Source organism: Papio anubis, chromosome X (assembly GCF_008728515.1).
Source record: "Papio anubis isolate 15944 chromosome X, Panubis1.0, whole genome shotgun sequence".
Taxonomy (NCBI): Eukaryota; Metazoa; Chordata; class Mammalia; order Primates; family Cercopithecidae; genus Papio; species Papio anubis.
The window spans coordinates 118048475-118064617 of NC_044996.1; the positions used below are offsets into that span (position 1 = coordinate 118048475).

General features: G+C 34.2%; 1 long non-coding RNA gene across 1 annotated transcript in view; it reads left to right on the forward strand.

Moving 5' to 3' along the window:
- Positions 1-7585: 7585 nt before the first annotated feature.
- LOC116271804 overlaps positions 7586-16143 on the forward strand; it is a 70520-nt gene continuing 61962 nt past the window's right edge. Inside the window, exons 1-2 of the long non-coding RNA XR_004180558.1 lie at positions 7586-8123; positions 8227-8313. This is a non-coding gene — a long non-coding RNA (uncharacterized LOC116271804). The remainder of the gene's footprint in view (positions 8124-8226; positions 8314-16143) is intronic.

Here is a 16143-nt window from a genome sequence, read left to right on the forward strand (position 1 = left end):
AGATCAACAAATTTTAGTCTAGTGTCTAGCTTGTTTTCTGTGGCCAATATTTGGATCACAGTTTGGACTTTATTATTCATTCCTTAAATTACTAAAATTTATCAGAGTCCTGTTGTGTGCTCTGTATTATTGGAATACAGAGAAGAAAAACTTGTCACTACCTTTCACAAATGTTTAGAAAGTACAAAAAAATTCAGAAATATCTATCTCCACACACATATGTACACATATTCATATGCACACATATATGTATATAGTAAATTCTCCTATGATAAACATGTGTAACAGTAGGTTAGGAACCCACTAATTTGGCTGTTAAATCAGAAGTTTCAGGAAAAGTGCCAAGAAGAGAGAAAATTTTGGTTTTAAATCGTAAAGTGTGTAGCAATTATCCAGCTGGAAATGTGGTTGAGGACATTCCGATTAAGGATAATTTTATGTAGAGACCTAAAAAATCAGAGAACTTTAACATCTTGTAGTATTGCTAGAAAGAAGAGTGCTTTGGCCACGTGGTGGAAGATAAGAGTGCAGATGTAAGGAAAGGCAGATCATGAGAAACTTTGTGTGACATACCACCAGATTTCCTTCGAAGAGTTTTAAGAGCGAAGGAGGGCCAGGCGCAGTGACTGTAATCTCAGCACCTTGCAAGGCCGAGGTAGGTGGATCACTTGAGACCAGGAGTTCGAGACCAGCCTGGACAACATAGCAAAAACCCATCTCTACTAAAAATACAAAAATAATGATAATAATAATTAACTGGGCATGGTGGGCGCCTGTAGTCCCAGCTACTTGGGAGGCTGAGGCAGGTTAATCACATGAACTTAGGAGGCGGAGGTTGCAGTGAGCCGAGATTGTGCCACTGCACTGCAGCCTGGGGGATAGAGTGAGACTCTGTCTCAAAAAAAAAAAAAAAAAAAAAAGGAAGTGGGGAAATGCTTTTTATTGTTAAGTAGATGATGATTGGTAAGTGGTAATATTGATGACAGGGGACGGTTAGAAAAAGCATTATCATAATTTTGGAAAGTTATGAGGGCTTCAATAACTCAAAGGGGATACCAAGATGTGGATAGTTCTGAAAAGTGTCAAAGAGTATGATGTGATGGAATTTTGTAACTGTTGTCCTCAATTCCCCTGCCTGTATCTGCAACATCCCACTTTATACCTGCACCCAATAGCTAAACATGTCTGGTAAAAAGACCCAGGGATGACTAATCTCAAATTAAATATTTCAGAAAACCCTTATATGTACTCTAGGCTACTAAGCAATCCTACTTTATTTCTTAAATCAAGTCACTGATCTATTGTCCACGACTATGAGACAACGATTTCTTATTTAATGTATCAGAGTGTACTGATGCCCTGCCACATATCCCGTAGGCCCACCTGAGTTCACCAGTGGCAGTGGAAGACAGATTCTAGCATGCTGAAAGCATTCCCCTTCTAGTGCTAGTATATCACTTCTCTGTCTCAAGGCTTTCTCCAACACCATGGGGGCTTGCTCTGTCATAAGGAGGTACAAACTGGACACATGGGGAAGTTAATAAACTTCACTTGGAGCAAGGGATCCTGAATCAATGTGAGATGACAATTGGTAGATGAGCGCCTCAGCATTTGGATCCTCTGGTGGGATGATTCTGAGGTGAGTTCCATATGGTCTCTCAGAGGTTCTGCAGTGTGAGTACTGGGCTCATTCCAGTAGCCCAAAGTTGTCACTTTCCATTAATGTACCCTTTATTGGTAGTAGTACGCTAATTTGAAGAGACTTGGAAGAAAAATACGTGCCGTAGGCCTACATGTGCAAAAGCCCAATCAAAATAGCCCTACTAATAGAATTCATACAAAAGAAATAAAGCAAAGTATATGTTTATTTTAAAAATATTTGAATTTACTGGTGAAATTACTGTAACCACTGACTGAGTTCTATGAGATGGAAGGCATAGCAACATATATTTGTCACTCTTTTCCCACTTCCTCCCTTGTACTTCTTGGGATCAACTCCCAAATACACCATCTGCAACCAAGTCCTTTTTTTCAGAATCTTCTTTTAAGGAAATTAACAGAGCTGTATTGTCATTCTTCATGCCTCAAACATCCTCTCTCACCAAGAACTAACTGGTTATCTCATTCCAACTTCACAAAAAAAGTTATCAAAATAATACCTTCAGTACTATACATATACACCAACCTACATGCTTTTGAAGCCAAGTGCTCTGTGTTTTTTTTTTTTTTTTTTTTTCTATTATGAGGGATGAATTCTTCCCTCTAACACCAGCTCCTCCATTTAACCAGTCAAACTCATTCTCCATCATCTGCTTAAGGACTTTGCTTTTGCAATTATCTCCTACTTTTTCCATAAACTGATGATGGTATGATTTATTTGTAATTCTCCATATTACCATTCCAATTAAAACATTAGAGATACTTTTCATTTAGGGGGAGAAAAACAAACCCTTCCTTGAGTTTGCATTGTTTTTAGTTAAGTGCTTCTATCTTCTCCTCCACTTAATAGAAAACTTCTCCAGAATGTTATCTGTGCTTTCTCTCTACGCTTCCTCACTTCCATGCACTCTAGAATACACTCCTATTAGACTTAGCTTCTCACTATGCAACTGAAATCACCTTTATTAAAGGTACCTAATGACTTATACATTACCAAAGTCAACAGAGAATTGTAAGTCTTCATCGCATTCAAACCTTCAGTAACATCTGACTTACTTAATCACTCTTTTTTCTTCTTCTTCATAGCACTAACTAGTGTTTAATATTTTATTGGTAAATATTGGTAAATATTTATTTGTTTTCTCTTCTTGCACTAGAAGGTAAGCTCCATGAGGTCAAAACTATGTGGTTTATAATTTTCCATTTCATCCCTAGTGCTTAGGACGGAGTCTGGAATCATTATTGAATAAATTGCTGAACAAATGAGTAAATCTATACAATGTGAATGGTGTAGAAAGCTGTAAGATTTCCAACTTTAGTTACTTCATGATATTGAAAAACCCACCTTGTCATCTTAGATTGTCATTAAAATCAGATGTAGGAAAATGATGCTTCCCTAATCCTTAACCAAACTAAAGTTCTTTAAATATTCAACAAAATATCAGATATTTTACAGAATCTAAAACTCAAAAAGGAAAAGTCATTTTTTAAAACTTTTAAATAATGTTTGATTTTCCTGATGCAGGAGACATTAATTTGAAAGCTAATGTGCATTCATAGCTAATTGAAAACTGATAAAGGGGAGCATAACATTAAGGACAATTTATCATCATCATCATTATCATCATCCTTTTTAGTTCAAGCTGGAAAGAGTAACTTGTATCACAGGCCAACATATGTAAAAGCCCAATTACAAAAAGCTGATTAATAGCATTTCTACAAGAGAAATAAAGCAAAACATATTTATTTTAGAAATGTATTTAAATTTACTTTCTGAACTACTTTAGCGACTGATTGATTTCTATAAGATTCAAGGAATACTGGCATAGATGTATTTGCTAAGCTCCTAAAATAACTACTCAACAAGTATGAATTTTTTTAAAGTTAGTGAAAAGGATAAACTGTTAACTTATATGGAATGTTCATAATTTGAAGTAAACAGGCATTTGGAAGTCCGCCAAAGTCCCTAGCTATAATTTGAAGAAAACCAAGAGGCAAGAAAGCAAATGCATCTCTTATCAAGTCTTGACAAAATTTGTCTCCTAATTTTCATTTTTCTCAATCAGCTGCTAACGGCATTCATTTTCATCTACTTGATTAGATGCTGTAGTGACTGATTACTGGATTTAATAGTTCTTTTTAATGAAACATTGTTATTTGCTTTACTATGATTACCTTAAAATACCATATTTCACCCATTATTTTTTCTTTCTTGGCCCAGATTGCTGGTTTCTTTATTTATTTCCAACTTCTCCATATATTCCAGCTCCAACCTCCAAACCCTTGATTTCTGCCGAAGCATTCTGGTTGCCAGAACGATCTCATTCAGCATTCCCTTGCCACTCACTTAAGCTTACGTCAAGTCCAGCTTGGGCCATAAAACCTTCCATTAATTTCTAGGAAGTAATAAATATCTACCTTTCTTAAAGCAGTTCATAAGCCTCGCTACTCCTTATTATCTTTTGAATTTAAAAACGGTGAAAAGTTATGTTATTTCTTCTTCATACCAAGATTTTTCTATTAAAACAGTAATACTGACTCACAGCTTTTACAGTATTAGTGGGTTCTGTAGAGTCCTGTAATGTGAATAGGATTGGTATCATTTCCTTTTTCAGGAGAAGAAAATACAGGTCTTGAGAGTATAGAACAAAAGCCATTTATTTACTACTAATAAGTCCTTCCAGATAACTGTTTCTAAGTGATGATTTTCTGTGAATCATTGAAATGATTATTTTGACACGAGGGCTTTCTATCATATGATATTACTGTTTTTAATTGTTATACATTGTTTCTTTTTTTTTAAAATCTCATCTAAATAGTGTTAAACATTTACATATTGATGGCATTTTCTTTCTAATTATAAAAATTATATCCTGAATAAATTTGAGTCTTATTGTGAGTTTGTTTTTTATTTTTTGTTTGTTTGTTTGTTTTTTGTTTTTTTAAGATGGAGCTTCGCTCTTGTTGCCCTGGCTGAAGTGCAATGGCACGATCTCGTCTCACCACAACCTCAACCTCCCAGGTTCAAGCAATTCTCCTACCTCAGCCTCTGGAGTAGCTGGGATTACAGGCATGCGCAACCACGCCCGGCTAATTTTGTAATTTTAGTAGAGACGGACTAAAAACTGGTCTCGAACTCCCGAGCTCAGGTGATCTGCCCGCCTCGGACTCCCAAAGTGCTGGGATTACAGGCCTGAGCCACCGCGCCCGGCCCTTATTGTGAATTTTATATTCTACGGCTTTGTGGTCTCCAGTGAAACTTCAAATATAATACCTACGCCTTCTTTCTGAATTGAACTCTGTGACTGATATTTGTTCAGCAAATATCATTTTATACAACATGCGAAGGACAGTTAGCTGTAGAATGAAAAATTCTACATTGTCTTTAATATAATAGAAATACTTTTAAGTAATGACTTATAGGGATTAAGACTCATTTATAGATTGTTTTTCTTCCCACTGTCAAATTTGATTCTCATAGCAATGCTGCTTGGTGGGTATGAAGCTATCCACGTTTTAAACATGAAGGACTGAGGTTCTGAAAGGTTAGATAACTTGCCTAAGGTCACAGAGTAGGCATGGAAATATGAAAAATGAAAACCAAATTTCTCACCCATAGACCCAGTGTTCTTTCTGTCACATAAATAACTTTGACTTTTTGGAAGGGATTTTTATGTTAGCTAATTCCACATCTTTAGCTTTTTCAATGAGTAATGTAGACCCAGATGAGACAGATGTCTTGCCTTTTCTCTCTCCCAATCTCTCCATATATTAACATAAATCGTTTGAAAGCTTGTTTTTTTTTTTTTTTAAATTCTGCATGTTATTTCTTAATGTTTATCAGCTTTTTGTGTGGAATTTTATATATTGTGTATTTTTCTTGTCTCAATAATCTTAAATCTTATTTCAATCCTTTCTCTTCCAGTTTCCCTTCTTCATCATCATTCTCCTCCTCCTTTTCTCTTCCTTCTCCTTCTTCCTCTTCCTCTATACATCATAATACTCTCTGTTATTGGAATCTGAGTTAATTTTTGGTTGCTACCTGAATCATAAACTGTGAATCTGTTACTCTCAGTAAATCTATTAATATTGAATTGTTTTTAAAACTAGTTTTGATTTAGGAGAAAATATTACTATGCCTAAAAAAGACACCTGTAATATTTTGCTTTAATAAATAAAAGTTTTCATCAAAGCATAGCAAGTAGACAAAAAAGTACATAAAATGGTTACAGTTGATTAATTTTCACAAAATAAAAACACACATGCGTCTAGCATGCAGAAGAAATTTAACATTATTAGAAATGATGGGATTTGAATTCCATCAGCTTGAATCAGTGACTGTAAAATATGTTGAATCTATAATCCATAAAATTCTCATACCATTCCAGTTGTTTATGTATTCATTAATACCTCTCAACAATTTTCTATAGATTGCTGTGTACAGATCTTGCACATCTTTTATTAAACATATACTTTGAAGTTTGATGTTCTTTGATGCCACTTTGAAGGGTATATTTTTTAGTGATGTAATTTTAAAAATTGCTTGTGATATCTAGAATTACACTTGATGTTTTTCTTGAGCTTATGTCCAGTAGTCATCTTGCTAAATTTAGTAATTAATTCTAATATACTAGCTATAGATTTCTTTTGGATAGTATAAATAAAGAATCTTGCAATCTGTAAATAATAGCAGTGTCTTTGTTGTGTTCTTTTTCTTGCATTATTGCGCTGCCTAGGGCCTCCATAAAATGTTGAGTAAAACTGGTGATAGTAGAAATCTTTGTCTTGTTCCTGATCTCAAGGGGAGAAGTTTTCAATATTTCACCACTAGTTGTGATATTTACTTCAGTTTTCTGAGTTTTTAAAAAAATTATAAATGTGCAGTAAATTTTTTCCAGTGGCATTTCTGCATATTTTGGGATAATCATATGATATAATTCCTTTGTTCTGTTGACTTTATTTGATTTACAAATGATATAAAACATGAATTTATTCTTGGATGAAGAATAATTTGTTCATGTGTATTACAGTAAATGTATCTTGGATTCAGTTTGTTAGGCACACTTTTTTCTTCTTATTTTTCCTTTGGTGATGAAAGACAAACCTTTGATTTTCTTTTCCTATACCATCTTGTCAGTTTGGTATAAAATTCGCATGGATCTCATTAAACATTTTTTGGGGAATATTTTTACCGTTTCTATTTTCTAGAGAATTTTGTGCAAGATTGGTGTTGTTTCTTTCTCAATTATATGAAAATGTTCACAACTTCGTGTACTAGCATATAAAATTCATTTACAGGAAGGTTTCTCATTACAGACACAATTTATTTAATAAATACATTGCTATCCAGATTTCCTAAGTTTTCTTGTTTTGTTGTGTTTTCCTTTAAATTTTGTCGTTTTCTCTCATTTCAAATTTATTGGATACAATTGCTTGTAATTTTATGTCTATGTTTCTAGAATGTGTATTGAAGACCGTTTTACTCCTTGTATGAATACTGTGTGCCTCCTCTTTTTGTCTACTTGCTAAGTGTTTATCAATTTTACTAACAATTTTAAAAGAGGCAACTTTTGGTTTTGTTGATATTCTCTTTGTACTTTTTAAAGTATCATTAGATTTTGATTTTAATGATTTTTAAAATTTCTTCATTTTACATTACCATTTTTCCACATTCTTGTGATGAATAATCAGGGCCTACATTTTCCAGAATTTTCTCCTTCGCATTTAATGGGGTAACTTTTCTTTAGATGTGTGTTGAGGTGCATCTCGCACATTTGAAAACAGATTTAACAATGTATAATTGACATACAATAAACTGCTCAACTTTAAAATGTGTAATGTGATACAATTTGTCATATGCATATATTCATGAAATTATCAACACGATCCAATACAATGAAAGTAACTGTTACCTTCCAAATCTTTACTATGAAATTGTGTAATCACCCCTCCTGACTTTTTAAATTCAGTATTATTATTAATATACTTTGTTTTAAAGTTGATCATCCTGTCATTTTTTCCTGTTTTTCTTATCTCTTTTGTTTTTCCCTTTCTTCTTTTGCACCTACTTTTGTGTTTATTGAATGTTTCTTATTATTCCATTTAAATTCCTCTTTTGGATTTTTATCTGTGGCTCTTTGAAAACACATCCACATATTCTTTGACACATCTTCCTTTAAAGGATTGCGTTTATGGCCCCACCTGGATTTTGGACCAAGCTTAGTGATGCTTTTGTAACCAATACACTGCAACAGTTGCGATACTACATAAATTCCCAGGCTGAAATTCCAACCAACTGACATTACTGTTCCCCACCAGCAGAGGGCGCCCACCTTGGCTCTGCATCACAGTGCTCTTCTGTCATTCCAGACGTTCTCGGTTTCCATCGCAAGCCTCTTCCCTCCGCCTGTAGAACTTCCGGCAGCAACTGAAATTACGGGTAGCCCAGTGCCAAATTGTCGCAGGTGGGCTTATGTGGACACGTCTTATTTTATTCCCAGTTTGGAAAGGAAAATGTTGCTACATTTAGAATTCTATTGACTTTTTTTTTTTTTTTTGGTCTTTCAGCCTTGAAAATATTCTGCTTCGGTTTTTCGGGCACTCCACAGATTCTGTTGCGAAGGCAGCCATCTTTAGTTCACCTTTCCTAGAGAGGTAATGTATCTTTAATTCTTACGGATTATGGAATTTTGAATTCATCTTACCTAGAGAGGTAATATATCTTTAATTCTTATGGAATTATGGAATTTTGATTTTGTACTCTACACTAATGTACTCTATATTTTATATAGATGCCTAATATATACCTTACTAATAAAATACATTAAGGTTTCAATACCCATTTTCAATAGCAATTCGATCTAAATTTTTCTATATGGGTAAATAAAAAGGATAATTTATTTGATTGACAACAATAAAGCAAAGCAAAAGACAAAAAAGTACACATGAAAAATAACAAAAGCCAAACCTTTTTATTTCTCATTAAAACATATTAAAATATCTGTATAGATTAACTATATACATATTAAAACAATTTAGCACAGTCACAAGCAAAGTATCTAAATTAATTGTTGTAATTGTTGATGTGATACTACTGTTGAACAGGATGAGAAATTGTATAGTAACAAACTCTTGATAAAAAATCAAGAAATGACAGTTGTGTTACCTACCGCAAATATTTTATATCTATTATAATTACAAAATAGACAATAACATTCTTGGGAAAACATGTTCTATTGGTGAAATGATTTACGTAGGATGCATATCAGAACTAATTCAGGAACAAAGAATATATAGGATATAGGTGAAAGTAACGAGTTTATGCATATATATTTATATATACATGATATGTAATGATTTTGGTATTATAAGTATGAAGTGGTATGCTTTTTAACAAATAGTGTTATTAAAATGCATATATGATAAACACAATAATAACTATTTTTGGCAATTATAATCTTTAATACTAAGCAGAAATTAAACAATAAAATGTCATTTTTATATCCAATGATACCAGATTTTGAAGGCAGTATAAAATAGTGCTATTTTGGAAATTAATTTCTTTTTTAACAGTATTTTAATCTGTCTACTCTTTTCCGCAGCAATTGCCCTTTTATGATTATATCTGACAGGACTTCTCAGTGTGCATATAAGTATGGATACAAAAAGGCAGAACAGCTATTTTTAATAGAGTAAACTGTGTTCATACAATAAATGCTATGCAGATTTTATACTCAGGTAGATATTTGATAATTACAGAAGATATCTCCAAGACATATTGCTAATAAAACAGCAAGCAGATTATAATTTGTTCATGTTTTCACAGGTACATAAATGTATTATTCATGTAAATATATATTGTTATGCATGTTTGTTAAGTTACACACTTCACTGTTAATCTTGATTACTTCTGTGAAAAGATACATATCTGCTTTTTTTCAAAATTTTACACTGAGAGGACATCTTATTTGTAACTAATAAAGGAAAAAAAACCAGTCACATGACAGCATATTATTACTAATGATTATTTTGGAGGACTTGTTTTTGTTTTTAATATATTATAGTACATGTAAGTAGTTATGCTTAAAGCCATAATTAAAACAAAGTTATAAAGGAGAGACGTAATGAAAAAAGGAAATAAAATTTTTGTGGAGAAACAATTTAATTTAGTTGTGAACCATTTAGAAGAAGCTGACCTCTAATTAGTGAAATCATTAAACTAAAGGCCATAATAAAAGTTGTAAAAAAAAGATCTTTTATTGTCCCACTAGGAGTAAATATCCATTGTAAGCTAGAGTTTGTTTAATATTCGTGGGGCCCTGTTGCTATGATATCAGAAAAAAATGACAACAATAAGGTTAAAATCCTCTCAATTTTGATCTGAACACTATATGGAAAAATACTTTAAAACTATAACCTTGTTATGTAGGGTTTTCATGGCATTTCTCATAAAGTGTTTAGTGAGAATTGCTATTCTCAGAAAAATGTGTTGAGCTTTAACTATATGGAATCCAGCAGTCTTGCTAAATGCTGTTATTAATTCTAATGTATTACCTATAGACTGCTTTTAGATACTCTGGTACATAAACATAAAATCTATAAATAAGGATGGGTTTATTTCTTCCTTTCCAATCGTCATGCATTTTTTAACATTTCCCTGCGTTATTGACCTGGTTATGAACTCCATGAAAAGCTGGATAGAAATGGTAACAGTAGGCATTCATGTCTCAATCCCGATCTCAGGATGAGGTTTTGATTATTACATCACTTAATATGATATTTCCCATAGTTTTCTGAGTCATTTTTTAATAATCATAACTGGATGGTAAATTTGCCAAATGGTTTATCTATATTTGTTGTTACAGTGACATGATTTTGGTCCTTTGTTAAGGAGATTATATTTCAGTACGTTAAAGCAATAGTAATTCAATATTGTGTTAAGCTCAGTTTGTTCATGGGGTATTATAATTGAAAGTGTTTTTGGATTCCATTTGTCAAACATAATGATTTTTTGTCTTATTTTGTCAGGATCCATATCAACCATTGACTGTCCTTTATTATAATATCTTCATCAGTTTAGTGTAACATTTATAGGGATTTCACTCAACATTTTGTGGAAAGTATTTATTATGTGAAAGAGGTTGTGCATGATTAGTATTATTTTTTTCTGAAATTTATGGAAAGGTTTACAAAACCGGGTGTTAAACTGTGGATTTTCATTATGAACTGACTTTAATACATATAGGATAAATGAGATTTTCCTTAATTTCTTGCTTTTTAAACCTGTATTTTTCTGGAATTTTGTCTTTTTTATAACTTCAAATACTATATAAGCATCTTGAACATCTGTAATGATGATTCACACTGTACATTCCTGGAGCTGATAATACGTGTCTTCCTTTTTATAACTTGATCAGTCTTCTCAAGATTTATAATTTTTTTAACCTTTACAAAAGAAAAAACTAAAAACAAAGCAACTTTTGAATTTGTTGATTTTTTTCTTGAATTTTGTTAACTGATTCTAATTTTATTCTTTTATCTCAAGTATTCTTTTGGATTAAATCAAATATTTTGTTCCCAAATTTTGAAGTAGTCTACCAGATTTTAAATTACCAGGATTTCCGTTTTTGCTTTTAATACTAAAATGTTTAGACACATGTTGGTGCATTCCACACATTCCTAACAGTTTTAGCTATAGGTATAGTTTATTTTAGGCATAAGATAAACTACACAACTTTAAAATAATGTGTTTCAAGATACCCATATATTTGTGAAACCATCACCACAATTAAGATAGGGGACATATTCATCCACCATCCAGCTTTTATGTGCACCCTTAAGATTTCCCTGTTTCTGGTTCTTCCCAAGGCTCCCTCATTTTCCATGCTCTGAATATTTTTATACACATTTTTGTGCACATATCCATCTTCATTTTTATTGTATATGGATCAATGAATGGAATGGTTGAGTCACATGATATGAGTATCTTTCAGATATTTTAGAAAATATCAAAGTGTTTTGTAATGTTAATTGTACGATTTTACACCCTACCAGTAGTGTATGAGCTGCAAAGTTGCTTTACATCTTTGCCAGCAGTTGATAGGGTCAGTATTTTTTATTGTAACCTTCTCTTTAGTGTGTAATGGTATCTCAGTGCCACGTTAAATTGCATGGGTCAAGTCATTGTTCTTTCTGTCCCAGGCATTCCCAGTAAATGGAGAAAATGGTTCACTAGCCGGATGCTAATCCTTTTCTTCTCATTAATATATTGCATATATATTTTGAATTGCAAGTAGCTGTATATATATATTTGAGACAGGGTCTCCCTCTGTCACCCAGGCTGGAGTGCAGTGGTGCAATCACGGCTTACTGCAACCTCTGCCTCCTGGGCTCAAGAGAGCCTCCCACAGTCTGCAGAGTAGCTGGGATTACAGGCGCCTGCCACCATGTCCAGCTCATTTTTTTCTTTATATTTTTTGTAGAGACGAGATTTTCTCATGTTGTCCAGGCTGGTCTTGAACTCCTGGGCTCAAGCCATCCGCCAGCCTCAGCCTCTCAAAGTGTTGGGATTATAGGCTTCAGCCACCACTCCTGGCCGCATGTAGGAATTTATATGTGAAATATGGGAGGTTGAGGCAGGTGGATCACTTGTGGCTAGTAATTGGGGACCCCGTCTGGCCAACATGGTGAAACCAAGTCTCCAGTAAAAATACAAATATATATATATATTTTATTTTATATATCTATATATCTGAGCGTGGTGGCATTCATCTGTACTCCCAGCTACTCTGGAGGTTGAGGCAGGACAGTCACTTGAACCTGGGAGGCAGAGGTTGCAGTGAGCCGAGATCGCGCCTCTGTACTCCAGCCTGGGCAACAGAGTGAGACCCTGTCTCAAATAAAAAGAAAAAAGGAAAGAAAGAAAAAGAAAGAGAGAAAGAGAGAGAGAGAGAAAGAAAGAAAAAGAAAGAAAGAAACAAATGAAAGAAGGAAGGAAGGAAAGAGGGAAGGAAGGAAAGAAGGAAGGAAGGAAAGAAAGAGAAAGAAAGGGAAGGAAGGAAAGAGGGAAGGAAAGAAAGAGAAAGGAAAGAAAGAGAGAAAGAAAGAAGATTATAGTATTACAGTGATAATTGGAGGTTCTGGGTGGGGTTTTTTTTTTTTTTTTTGAGGCAAAGTACTCTGTCGCCCAGGCTGGAATGTAGCGACACAATTATAGCTCATTGCAGCCTCAAACTCCTGGGCTCATGTGATTTTGCCATTTCAGCCTCCCGTGCTGCTAGAATTACAGGCATATGCCACCACGCCCAACTAATTTGTTAAAGTTTTGTTGAGATGGGGTCTCCCTATATTGCCCAGGCTGGTCTCGAACTTCTGGTCTCAAGCAGTCCTCCCACCTCAGCCTCCCAAAGTGCTGGGGTTACAGGTGTGAACCACTGCACCTGGTTCTGGGTGATTTTATCTTCCTGCATGGAGCATTTTATTTTGCTTTTGGGAGGCAGTTAGGTATTTATTTAGTCTTTTGAAGCTGGGTCTCAGATTTGTTAGTAGTTTTCTATTACAGGGTCATATTGACAGTTTGAGTATAGCCTCTTAAGGATGTCAAATTCACTGCTGTTGTTTACCACCACATCATTTCTGCCAGGGTGGGCCATAGACCCAAATTTGTGTCCCTTGGACTGGTTATTCTGCTGGAAATCCTGATCAGCTGCTTGGCTTTTCAGCCTCAACTTTGTTGTAAGTATTTTAGTTTCTCAGTCATCATCTTCAAATCACCAAAAAGCTTGTGGAGAAAATGGTACCAAAGTTGGGTCTCACCACGTGGGCTTCTCTTCTGAGATTCAGTCTCAGCTTGTTTCTTTGGACTTGTGGTACCTACAATGTGTTTAATATCTTCCAGCTTTCCTAGTTTTTCTCAGTAGGATGGTTGAGCTAAACTGGCTGCATTACCATGGAAGCAGACATCCCTACATATACTGTTTTTTTTGGAATATGTTTTAATTTTAATTGTTTTTCATTGTATAGCTAGTTGGTCCTTTTTGTTGTTGTTGTTGTTGTTTGAGATGGAGTCTTACTCTGTCACCCAGGCTGGAGTGCAGTGGCACAATCTCGGCTCATTGCAACCTCCGCCTCCCGGATTCAAGCAATTCTCCTACCTCAGCCTCCCAAGTAGCTGGGATTACAGGCACACGCCACCAGGCCCAGCTAATTTTTTTTTTTTTTTTTTTTTTTTTGTATTTTAGTAAAGATAGGGTTTCACTGTGTTCCCCAGGCTGGTCACGAACTCCTGAGCTCAGGCAATCCGCCCGCCTCAGCCTCCCAAAATGCTGGGATTACAGGAGTGAGCCACTGTGCCCAGCCAATCCATTCTTTATGTCAATAAGACTAAAACATCTTTTAAGGCAGATAATCCTCCTGAAGAGTGTGTCTTTTCTCTCATAATATGGTTAGTATACTCCAATTTAGTTATTTTATTGGTTGTCTAAATGATCTTTGGTTTCTTACATGTGCTAGGTATGTAAATACAGGTACATTATTGAGGTACAGCCTAATGGAAAACAGACAAGTAAATATGGAGTATACTACAGAAGATACATTTTGTGGTAATTATGTTTCAGTAATGGCTAGAATATTACCTACACCTATTTGTATTGTGTTTGCTGGTTACCCTAGGGATTGGCATGTGAATCTTTTACTTACCTTGGTCTACTTACAGTTAAGATAGTGCCAATTTATGTATATGAAGCTTCACAATAGGATGAATCTATTCTCCCTTGCTTTTTGCTCTTTTGTCTAATATTTTATTTAAACATTTTTTAAAAAGCTTAAGTTGATTACATATAATTTATGTTTGCCCATTTTCTTCAATTACTTTTATACGTGTATTTGTAATCATGTATCAAATGTGTGTATTTATTTACAACTAAATCCAATGTATATACATTAATGTGTTTGTATATTTATTTAGATATTTTTTAGTGATACAGTGCTAGGTATAATCTATTTCTTTTTTAATAGATTCAGAGCATATGTGTGCCGATTTGTTACATGGATATATTGCACAGTGGCGGGGTTTGTGCTTCTAGTGTGCCTGTCACTTGAATAGGGAACATTGTACCCAATAGACAGTTTTTCAATCCATACTCCCCCCTCCACCCTCCCCACTTTTGGAGTCCCCAGTGTCCTTATTTTCCCCTCTGCCTGTCTATGTGTACCCATTGGTTAGCTCCCATTTACAAGTGAGAAGACACTTGGGTTGATTCCATTACTTTGCTATTGTGAATAGTGCTGCAATAAACATATGCATGTACATGTCTTTTTGCTATAACAATTCCTTTTCCTTTGGGTAGATAGTGAAGTTGCTGGGTCACATGGTAGTTCTATTTTTGATTCTTTGAGAGATCTCCGTAGTGTTTTCCATGGAGGTTGTACAAACTTACATTCCCACCAGCAGTGTATAAGCATTCCATTTTCTCTGCATCCTTGCTAACATCTATTATGTTTTCACTTTTTAATAATAGCCATTCTGACTGCTGTGTGATGGTATTTCATTGTGGTTTTAATTTGCATTTCTCTGATGATTAGGGATGTCGAGCATTTTTTACATGCTTTTTGGTTGCTTGTATGTCTTCTTTTGAGAAGTGTCTGCTCCTGTCATGTGTCCATTTTTTAATGGCCTTATTTGCTTTTTCTTATTGAGTTGTTTGAGTGCCTTGTAGATTCTAGATATTAGTATTCTGTCAGATGCATACTTTACAAATATTTTCTCCCATTCCTTAGGTTGTCTGTTTACTCTGTTTATCATTTCTTTTGCTGTGGCAAAGCTTTTCAGTTTAATTAAGTCCCATTTTTCTATTTTTGTTTTTGTTGCATTTGCTTTTATTTTCCTAGCCATAAATTCTTTGCATAGGCCAATGTCCTGAAGAGTTTTTCCTAGGTGTTCTTCTAGGATTTTTATAGTTTCAAGTCTTAATTAAATATATTATTTATTCACAGTGCACAAAACTTAAACTTCCAGGTTTGATATATTTTGGAAATTATGTATTTAACATTTAAAATGCTATTTATGATTTTTACATCAAAGAATCAGCTTTTTAAAAAGAAATCATAGAAAAAAAGTAGTATTTTGTATTTATCTATATATTTTCCCTACCTGGTGCTCTTCTCTCCGTTCCATAGTTTTCTACTAAGGTGTTTTTTCCCTTCAGATTTTTTCCCCCTCCTGCAGCGTGATGTATTATTGCTTGGACAGGGACAAATTGAAGGCTTTTTTTAATGTGCCTCTGTCTTATTTCACTCTGAGCTGGGAAGAATAATTTTGGTAGATCAAGAATTCTTTTTTATTTCAGAATTAGAAAATTACTTCTCCATCTTCTTCATTTATCCAAAGATTTTTTTGAAAAGGCAGCCATCATTTAAATCATCGTTCTTTATAGGTAATATACATTCTTTTTCAGAATTTTTGGGGGGATGTAATTATATACTTCA